At 40.1% G+C, this 11169-nt stretch overlaps 1 long non-coding RNA gene across 1 annotated transcript in view; it reads left to right on the top strand.

The window, feature by feature from the left end:
• The first annotated feature begins 283 nt into the window (after positions 1-283).
• LOC114661150 (uncharacterized) overlaps positions 284-11169 on the top strand; it is a 240704-nt gene continuing 229818 nt past the window's right edge. Inside the window, exon 1 of the long non-coding RNA XR_003717802.2 lies at positions 284-814. This is a non-coding gene — a long non-coding RNA (uncharacterized LOC114661150). The remainder of the gene's footprint in view (positions 815-11169) is intronic.

Genomic DNA, 11169 nt, shown 5'->3' with positions numbered 1-11169 from the left:
ATAAAAGACTACAAACTATAAATATGTGTTAATAATAATGGAAGTAAGACTACAAAGAGGCGATGCCACCTGCTGCGCCACTCCGACAATTTCTTTTTTTTTCAAAACGATGAACTTCAGGCCATTGCATAGTATTGTCAGTTTTTTTTTACCAGGACAACAAACCTGGTAAGTAATTAAAAGGCCATGTATCTAAACTTACGTAACAAACCAACGCGGATGTAACGTGAACGTTAGCAGATTTTATTCCAGAGAGATGACAGCTCCGCCTTAGAATGGCATGCGTACCCGCGGAGGTGTACGTGGGTATTCGTTTGTTGTACAGGCTCCACTAAGCACAGCCTTTCGCCCGACTTCGGTTCGAAACGCGCAGTGTCCGCGGCGACGCCTGCTCGGCTGCTGCTGTTGTGCTGCAGCTAAAGTCACGTGGAAAGGCCCTTTAAGTTTCCATAGAGAGAGGCCTCTGCGTGTCACATGATGGACATGATATAATGAAACAGCAAGGAGAGGAAAAAAAGCGAAGTGTGTCCTGGGTTACAGAAACACTGATAAACTACGCAGTATACTGCCAACATCCCGCACGCTTTGACGATGGGGAGACCCAACCGAGAGGAACACTAGGAGCGGCAACAACCCACGTTTAACCGCATCCTACGGAGGCTACCCTGGTTGGCGGTGTCTTCGGCATCCCGGGATTGCACCTGCTTTTAGCTGTTCTGCCTTTTAAATAATTTTACACGGGAGTAAAATGCTTTGCGAACTACATTTGTATTTCTTGGTGGCAAAGAAGAGTGCTTGAGGAAAACGGGGAAACGTAAGTCGAGTTATTTATAGTCTTCTAATAGCGGCGTTATTCTGGCAGTCAGCAGCCCAGCTTGCTGTCAGATTAGTACTTTTCAAAAATGATGATGCAAAATTTCCACCGATGAGCTTTCATCCTTCACATGCATGTGTCTTATGTCGCTTGATCAGTGATTGCGATTCTCTGTATTTGTGTGTGTAATGAATAAAGCTAAACACAATAAAATATCTTCTGTTAAAGAGTTTTTTGGTTCGTTGCCACATGGCTCTGACACTCAAATGTTTTTTTTTTCAATGTCCGCATTCCAGCTAATGTTGCGCAGATAAAATTCAAAGTTGAGGTAAACACAGGGGGTGCTGATGATCTGTTTACATCTAATAAGCGCATACAGTGGTCATTTCTGCGGTGAATCAAAGTGGGCAGCGGTCACTCGTGCTTTCCCATTTGTATAAAAATATCAATATATAAATGAACAGCGGCGATGCGTTTGCTTCACCGGCGCTTATGCCTCTGACGTTCCGCTGTAGTTTCACAGACTAGCCGCGGCTCCTCGGCGAATTCGTGTATAGCTAGCGGAACATAAGTGGATTGTTATGGGACAAGTCGTATATTAAAAAAATGAATCATGAACCATCTTACGAATCGCGATGTACAGAATTGTGCATTCAAACCACTCCACCACCAAAACACTACCACTTATTAAAGTCACTACATATCCGTAGGGGCCGAATAGCAGATACTTGTTTTATTTTGATTTCTTTGAAGCTCTGTATTTATACTGTGACATGTTTTTCATAATGTTGCTGACAAATAAACTAGAAAGTTTTATTGTAGACTGACATCACAGCGCGTTATTTTTTCATGCGCATCAAACGTTTACACCAAGATTAAGGAAGCACATTTTGCTCACACTTGCTGTATTCGTTTCTACGCACGCTGCGCAACACTTTTTAAGAAGCGGTGTTATCTTTAATTAGAAAACATTAAAAGCAATAAGTTCAGCGAAAACCAAAATATCACAGAGTGCATTGTTTATATGTGTGTGTGTCCTAGATTTGAATCTGCGAATTAAATGGTACCAGGGACAGTGTGGCAATAACAAACGACGTCACCGTCCACGTCTCTCTTGAAAGGTAATAAAAACAAGAACACCTGACCATGCGCGGGGGCGCGCTTGTTGATGGCGCGGTCCCATTCGAATGCACGAGAGTCTCACACGGGGACGCGCCGGGAAGCTGCAGTAGCACGGCGCGAGGATAGGGGCAGGAGTGCTATCTTATTTAAGTCTACCCTGCGGTGAAATCTTTGACGAAGGTGTCAGCGCTTCTTTGTTGTGTCGCACTGTAGGCAACGTTGGGCATCCATGCTGAAAATTATAGTCTTACAATTTGCGATTATAATAATGACATTGTTAGAGGTACCCTCTACTGCTGTGCAAGTCAGAAGACTTTTTTAGAAAATGCAGACTTGAGTACTGTGGTATTACAGCCAGTTTGTGTCGTGTAGCGTACATCCACGGGCCCACACAGTACTAAGCATGCTCGCTGCCTTACTTTGCCAATTTAATCGCTCGTGAGTTTTTCTGTGCCCAGCGTAATGTGCAGAGTCCGGTTAATTTTTGCTATGACTTTACCACATGAGTAACCTGAGACTTAGAATATATCCAGTTTTACAAACAACGCCGTGCCGTGCAGGGACATTCCCATAAGGTAACAACTGTAAACACCCTTTAGAACATTACATTCTTGTAAATTAGGTGACTTTAAAAAAGGGACAACGCAATAGTATTGTACACGTTCCAGAGTTTAATATATTTCACATCAAAATATAATTGGAAATCAGTAAGGGACTGATAAAGGCCCCATCAGAAAATGTTCACAGCCTAAAATGCAATCCCATTTTCGTTTTTTCAATTAAAGTAAAAATGAATTGAAATAAAAAAAAACAATAAATAGAAATAAAAACATTAATTATCCCTAAAAATATAATAGAGTTGCCACAGTGTTGAATTCAGTATGAATTGTGAACAATTCCACATGACCTTAATATTATTTAGTAGTTATGTTCTTTGCTTAATGATGTTGTCTTGTGGGGGCTATCAGAAATATCTATTTATTGAAGTAACTCTGACAGTTGGGGGGGGGGGGGGGGTTAAAAAGTTGATTGCAGTCTTAAGGCCAAGTATGCAACTTGCTTTGACAAAATCAAGCAGGTTTGATTTTGTCTTTAGTCATAAGGGCGGGTCCAGTGTGCATGACAGCTGACAACCAATGAATGCTCATCTGGAAGTACAGTGCATAGAATGCAATGAGGAATAAGGAGCGCTTTTGCTGTGGACTTTAAAAATGGAGGAGAAACTCGTCTGTCTGATGTCTCATGTTTTATGTGCCATGTCAGAATGCAAAAGCAACAAAGGGATCGAGATTGTGACTAAGCTACCTGTTAATCATTTGTTCAGCACCAGCTCTGTCAGGCAGTATTGGATTTCTCAAAAGAGGATGTGCTGGAAGGTCAACACGTTACTGCTAAATGCAACATGCCCAGTGTTTTTCAGGCATTTAAACTGACATGGTCCAGCGACAATATCAGCAACAGCAGTTGGCAAGTCTCACATAGCTAACAACCAGAAGTCATGTCATGCCACATCATCCATCCATCCATTTTCCAACCCGCTGAATCCGAACACAGGGTCACGGGGGTCTGCTGGAGCCAATCCCAGCCAACACAGGGCACAAGGCAGGAACCAATCCCGGGCAGGGTGCCAACCCAGCTTTACCTAAAGTATACATTTTTTGAAAACAAAAGGCAGCCAGTGTGATAGAACAAGATGAAGGTGGAAGCATGAACAATGGTAAAATGATATTCATCTGCCATTTTTTTTTTACTGTTTAGGAGGTTTGTTTTAATGATTAACAAACTAAGTCATACACATTGAAGTGAAATCTTGTTGTTCTATTTGAAACATTGTTAATCCAGTACAGGTCATGGGGGTGAAGCTGGCCTTGGACATAAAGCAAGATGGTTTGTTGCATTCCTGTGCCACGGAGCAAATGGGAAATAAGAGTTTCTTATTGGGAAATTTCAAATGAACAACTGTGGCAATTCAGAGAAAACTTTGCTACCTAAATTGTTTCATTGATCTTTTTCCTCATTTAATAATGTAACATCAAAAATAATAACTAGGTCTAGCAGAAATTATATTTTTGTAGTCAAATTGTATTTGTAGTAATTTGGTACATGGTCAAACCATTTAGTTTGTTTATTATTTTCACAAAAAAAAAATGATATTCTGAGTAATGAATAAATACCAACTTTGTGTTACTCTCACACAACCAACTGGAAATTTACATGAATACAATTAACTGGGGAGGTGAGACATAAAATTGCTATAGTCTGTTAACATAGCATAACTCAGGATGGGTGCTAGTAAGTCTCTTGTTACACTCACGAAAGCATCAACTCTCTCTCACACATATTGGGTCAAACATCTATTTCTAAGTTACAGTTTCATGTAACATGCATGTGGTTGGGAGGAAAAGCTGGAGTATGCTGAAGAAAGAGAAAAAGAAACTCAGACTACAAGTGATTACAGCTGGGAAGGGCTGTGATTTGAGCATTATCTGCTGAAGTTGTGACAACAACCCAAAATAAAGTATGACCACTAAACTTTTTTTTTAATGAAGTGTCCTTTTGGCATTCGTGTGAGCAGCGCAGTCTTGTTTGTAGAAGTTTCAATCTTGTCAGTTTTTTTCTTATTTAAAATATTAGGTGGAACATTTTAAATGAATATTACTATCAATTACCAGTTTTAAGTTTCTACATGAAGACTGTAAACTTCATACTGGGATGTGGGTGAGTGCTTCTGAGAAATTAACTTTAGTGCATGTAGTTCATTTTCACTGCCGCCAAATGTAGTTCTGCGGAGGAGCACTTTAAAAATACTTTATCTGTGTTGCAAGTGGTATGTGTAGTGCATCTACCTTGTAATTTCTATTTGCAATTTTTACTTTTATTCAAGAGAAATACCAAATCTCTGCTATCCAGTTGTACTATTTCCAGCACCCAGCTCTTGAAAAGAAGCCAGCCTAAGCTCAACCCCAGAACTTTTACAGGTGAGGAATATACTGAGGCCCCTATATTACTAAATGTGCACTTAAGGAACAGGTACTCACTTTCAGAAATATTACTGAGTAGTAGTACTGATGCAGTGTTAGGATAAGTTTTAATTCTATTTAGGTAGAATTCCATAAACTAAGCCAGTATCGTATAAGCTGTAATTATTAAAAAAATGCTCTCTGTTGAGTCTTGTGTGTACAAATTTAAAAAAAAATATTTGGGTGGACATATTCAGCAAAACCTAAAAGCTTGTTGGGAAACTTCATCAAAGGTATGCCTAAACGCTGTCTGTATATCTATTCACTTGAAAAATGTGACTGGAAAGCTTGATATGAATTTTTACGAACATGAGCATGAAGAATGTTTTATGCATTTTTCAATAACACAGAACCACCACACATTTTTTCAGTACTAAAACCGTCAAGGCCTGCACCAAGTGACAACTGAATCCTTCTGTTCTCACTAATGTCCCATTAGCTCAGCATCCTGATAGAGCATCCACACTGATTTACCCTCAAAAACAGTAGACTTCCTAACATTAAGAAATAAAAAGCTACTAAATAAAAATAAATTTCTTCGCACATAGTTTTCTGTTTTCATACAGCTTATAATAAAATGTTAACATAGCTTTTACCTAAAAAAAAAAGTTTCTCAGGTCATGCTAATGCTTGGTATTAAACCGTTTTACTATTTATTTGTAAAAAGCAAAATAACATTTTAATTGGTTGGGCACATGAATGAAGTAAAAACTTTTTTTCTGTCTGAAGATTTAAAAATGTATAACCATATATATGTTAATGGTTTATTTTCATATAAACATTTGTAAATGGTGGCTTGCAGGTCATGTGATTACAAACACTTCACCAGTCAACAGGAATTCTTTGCAGTTTCTTTGAACAGCTCCTGCACGCAAACCGGTAATGTTCTTCTTCATTTTGTTATGACTACATTTTCCAACCTGGCAGGGAGCAAGATGGTACCATTATTTGCTGTGACATGAGTGGGTTTCTTGTTTTGTCATTGTAGCTGTCCTCATCGTTGTGGTTCTTGCAACCCTTTCATACTAAAATCCATAATAAACTGCCTTCTTTTTTACTTGTACATTGTGAATGCAAAATATGGACATTGATTACAAGAGTAGCAGGTTATAAAACTGCGTAGAGCCTCGCCACCTGGTAAAGCACATCCACACCTAACTATAAAAGTGATAAAATATATAAATGTGACTGTTGTGTGTTTGTTACTTTCCAAAGTGAGCCGTTAAAGTCCATATTACTAACTGAGAATGGTAAACCGGATGGACGCAGGGACATCCGGCCATGGGCCGTGGACGCAAAAGACGTACTGCGCAGGCGCCCCACAAACCCCCCCCCCCTCCAAGCAACGGAAACCGGCTGGATGGAATGCAACGTAAACGCACGAAGCCATTGCACACGAAACGGGACACACACAAAGAAGAGGATTGAGACCCACGACACCCAAAGCCCCCCTCCAGTAACTGAAATAAGAAATGAGGCCACGCGCCCCTAGAACACCAAAAACAAAGGAGTCACACGCAGGCGCCACATAGCACACGAAACGGTTCGCACACAAAAAGGACGATTCAGCCCCACGACACACAAACACCCCCTCCACTAACAGAAATAAAAACTCAGGCAACAAGCCCCCAGCACACAAAAAAAAGAAGCCGCGAGCGCCACACAAAGCCCATTGGACACGAAACGGGACAGACTACAGACATAGCACGCGAAACGTACACAAAAAGGACGATTCAGACCCACGACCACACTAACACACATACAAAAACGGGCAGGGCTCAATACAAACAATGAACGCCGTAAACTGCAACGAGCTTCTCACACACCACAGGCAAATCGATTACAGCTCCAGAATAGCACGTCCCAAATCCTGCACATACAACGATGCGCCTCTCAAACGGCACAAGCAAAAGATACACGTCAAGGACATCAACGACAGACTCCTGCTAAACGATTGCACCAGTTAGCTGACAACGCGTTCAATAATAAGTCCACTATTCATGAAAATTCATTGGGATTAATTAATGTCATTTGCAATCATTGTCATTCACTTCCCTGAAGAAACAAATGGCAATACAAGTTATGAATTTACACGTTGTTGTCAAAAGGGTCAAATTACACTGACTCCTTTACATTCATTTCCTGCATTTCTACAGAAGCTTCTAACTAACGAAGTACCTGAAAGTAAAAACTTTATGAACTGCATTACATCCTACAATAGTTCATTTGATTTTGCATCTACCGGAGTAAATATCAAGTCACCAAAAGGCAATGGCCCATACTGCTTTCGCGTATGTGGACAAATATTACATCGCATTGGAACAGTGCACCCTGAAACAAATCAAGAACGCAAATATGCACAAATCACGTCTGCACCTACAACGCGCTTCTGAAACCACGGAAGAAAAAATGTCTCGGCTCCAAAAACACATGTCACTCCTTATTCAAAATACCGGTCCCAATCACAGAAACATCGGTATCCACTATGAAAATGAACAGTAACAATGCACGTGACATCCGTCTTGCCACACTATTAATTATAAATGAATGTACAGTGGCATCCACTCACTTACTCAACACCATTGATAAACTTCTACAAACGTTGATGAATAATAATATTCCCTTTGCAGGAAAGGTACTTTTATTAGGAAGAGATTTTACACAGTGCTTAACTATTGCTCCACTTGCAATGCGCTCAGCTATTGTTCAGTCCACCTGAAAATACGCGGACAATTGGCATTGCGTTGATGAATAATTATATTCCCTTTGGAGGAAAGGTACTTTTATTAGGAGTAGATTTTAGACAGTGCTTAGCTATTGCTCCACATGCCATGCGCTCAGCTATTGTTCAGTCCACCTTAACATACGCGACTACGTCATACATAAACAACAAGAGACAGAACTACAATACATATACAGGCGCGAGACCTGATTGGTGATAATACGAAGAAACAAACAGTCCGCATATTAACAGTGAGTTCGATCCTCCATATTACTTATCCATATTCCTAACTGTACAGATCAAACAAGTCATCAATTCACGATCACAGGTACAAAACTAGACGGCTCGAGTAACGGGACCACAAACACGAACCTGCATCAAAAAAAAAAATTCACGTCGTCACCTACAACGCACTTTGAAAACCGCGGAACAAAAAATGTTACGCGGACAATTGGCATTGCTTTCAAAAGATACACTTGGTACAAAACATGCGATATCCAGATCCCGAATATAACAATTGGTTATTTCAACTAGGACATTGTACACTCAACAATACAGATGGACTTCACCCAGATATCATTACAATTCCTCAACCCTTTATCTGCGATGACTTACTTACGGAAATATTTGGAACAGCGGTCTCATTAGACCAAATACCCCTTTTAACACAACGAACTATATTATGTCCAAAAAATATTACTGTTGATCACATTAATAACCAGGTCATTTCATTACTTCCTGAAGAGTCACACCTCTTTCTAAACTCTGACAAAGTTGACTCTGATGACGACAATGACCATCTTAATTTCCCCTTTGAATATTTGAACACTATTAACCCAGCCGGATTACCACAACACAGTCTTAGCCTTAAAAACGGAACAATAATCATGCTATTAAAAAACCTTAACACTAAACAAGGTTTATGCAATGGTACACGTTTAGTCGTCTACACCATGACACACAATGTTATTCAAGCAACAGTTCTTACAGGATCACATGCTAACAATACTGTTCTAATTCCAAGATTTGACCTTACAAGTTCTGACCTGGAATTACCTTTTACACTTAAACGGAAACAATTCCCCATTTAACCTGCCTTTGCCATAACCATCAACAAATCACAAGTACAAACCATGGACAAGGTTGGCATCTACCTATCTGAGCCCGTTTTTGTACATGGACAACTTTATGTGGCCTTCTCACAAGTTCGACGTTCATCTGACGTTAAAGTTAACGTCATAATAAAATAAAAATATTAAAAAAAAAAAAAAAAAAAAGTTAAGGTCATAAATGCTCCATGCCAAGGAAAACTCATTCAAGGACAAGACACCATCTTTACTACTAATATTGTTTACGAAGAAATTTTCCAATAAACCTTTACACTGTGCCAAACACTTTATTGTTTGCTTCCTATCTGCGTCATCTACACCTTCACACTGTGCTATATCTCATTCATACATCACGCTCTTTGTAATTTCCCAACACCAGGGGTTGGCGAGCGAAGCGAGCAGGGGGCGGAGCCCCCTAGTAAGAAATACAGTGAATAGCGAGCTACATACAGTAACTTTGTGTGATTGTAGTCTATCACTGTATTTGGTTTCTTTTTTCTGTTTTTGTCAGTGATGAGGGTGTGATGCATGGTGTTTCACATCTTCTCCTTTTTTCTCATGCAAACTGATGGAGGCTTGGTAGTGTGGGCTTGACTCAGAATGTCTCTGCACAGGACTCTGGCTCACACCCAGGCTTCTTCTGTGTTGCACACTCTGATTCAGGCTCGGAATCGGGTGACAGATCACTTTCTAAATCAAAGTTAATGTTAGACTCTCTCTTTAGAGTCAGCAAAGTCCATGCTTTGCAACATCTCCAAAACTTAATTGACATTAATTTTGCTTGGACGGGTAAAACAGATTGCCATTGCGTACTTGTTACTTGAAATTTTGTGAAAAATAATACAATAAAAAAAAGCCAAAAATCTTGTTTTCACAGTTACAGATGCATGGTCATTTGCAGGACAGAAGAATAACGCACACTTATAAAATAACTAGCGAAATACCCGCGCTTCGCAGTGCAGAAGTAGTGTGTTAAAGAGGTTATGTAAACAAATATATACATATACATATCTATACTAATAAAAGGCAAAGCCCTCACTGACTGACTGACTGACTGACTGACTGACTGACTGATTGACTGACTGACTTACTGACTGACTCATCACTAATTCTCCAACTTCCCGTGTAGGTGGACGGCTGAAATTTGGCAGGCTGATTCCTTATAGCTTACTTACAAAAGTTAGGCAGGTTTCATTTCGAAATTCAACGCGTAATGGTCATAACTGGAACCTCTTTTTTCACAATATACTGTAATGGACGGCAGCTCGATGGCCGTGGGAGGAGGAGTTGAGTGTCACGTAATCACGCCTCCCACGTAATCACGTGAAAAGACTGTGAACACAGTAGGGACAAATGAAGGAGGAGCCGCAAACAGCGAAGAACAAAAAATTCATTAAACAATTGAGAAGGGAGCGAGTGAAGCATACAAGCATGTTCATAAGGGAAACAAAGCACGGTGTAAAACGTAAGTTTAAATTAAGTTTATAGAAACGCTCCCGCTGCGGATTGCAATAACGTGAAAAGACTGTGAATGCAGTAGGGACAAATGAAGGAGGAGCCGCAAACAGCAAAAAATTCATTAAACAATTGAGAAGGGAGCGAGTGAAGCATACAAGCATGTTCATAAGGGAAACAAAGCACGGTGTAAAACGTAAGTTTAAATTAAGTTTATAGAAACGCTCCCGCTGCGGATTGCAATAACATATTCGCGAGATAAAAGTTTAATGAGAAGACACGAGGTATAAACGAACCACACGCCGTAGCGCAACGTTAGGGGCAACAGTTTCAACCATTCTATGATCTGCCTCTCGCAACTGAAAGACAGCACATGGTGGATGTTAGCCCACTTGCTGACCGCAACGTTAGGGGCTTCAACTCTGGCGCTGACGATATTCGATTCTCGAGAGGGGATGCAGTGAGTGTGAATGCCTGATGAGCCCAGAATTAAGGAGAAACATGTGTCGCATACTCTTTGCATTATTTGAAAGTAAACTATTAAAACCATTCTATGATCAGCTTCTGGGAACAGAAAGAGGGCACGTGGCGGATGTAAGGCCACTTCCTGACCAACCACAAGCGTAACCTGGCAGGTAACCATCCATACAGTCAGATTGTGATTCAGAAAACGAATGCCATGAATTTAATTACCACGATCTACATACTGTCAAATAAACGAAACACACGCCGTAGCAGGACAGCTGTGAAAAGCGAGGTTCACAAAAAAACAGATCCTTAACAAATTGTTATTGGTATTTTTTCGATCCGTTTAAAAAGGTTTTACTTTCTTCTTAAAAAATTAAAAGCAGTACTTCGCCACAACGAAGCGCGAGAATTTGGCTATATATATCTGCTTCTCACAATTAAAAGAGGGCACGTGGCTGA

This window comes from Erpetoichthys calabaricus, chromosome 1 (assembly GCF_900747795.2).
Source record: "Erpetoichthys calabaricus chromosome 1, fErpCal1.3, whole genome shotgun sequence".
Lineage (NCBI taxonomy): Eukaryota > Metazoa > Chordata > Cladistia > Polypteriformes > Polypteridae > Erpetoichthys > Erpetoichthys calabaricus.
The sequence above is the reverse complement of the archived record's forward strand: the minus strand, read 5'-3'. Positions and strand labels throughout refer to the sequence as shown.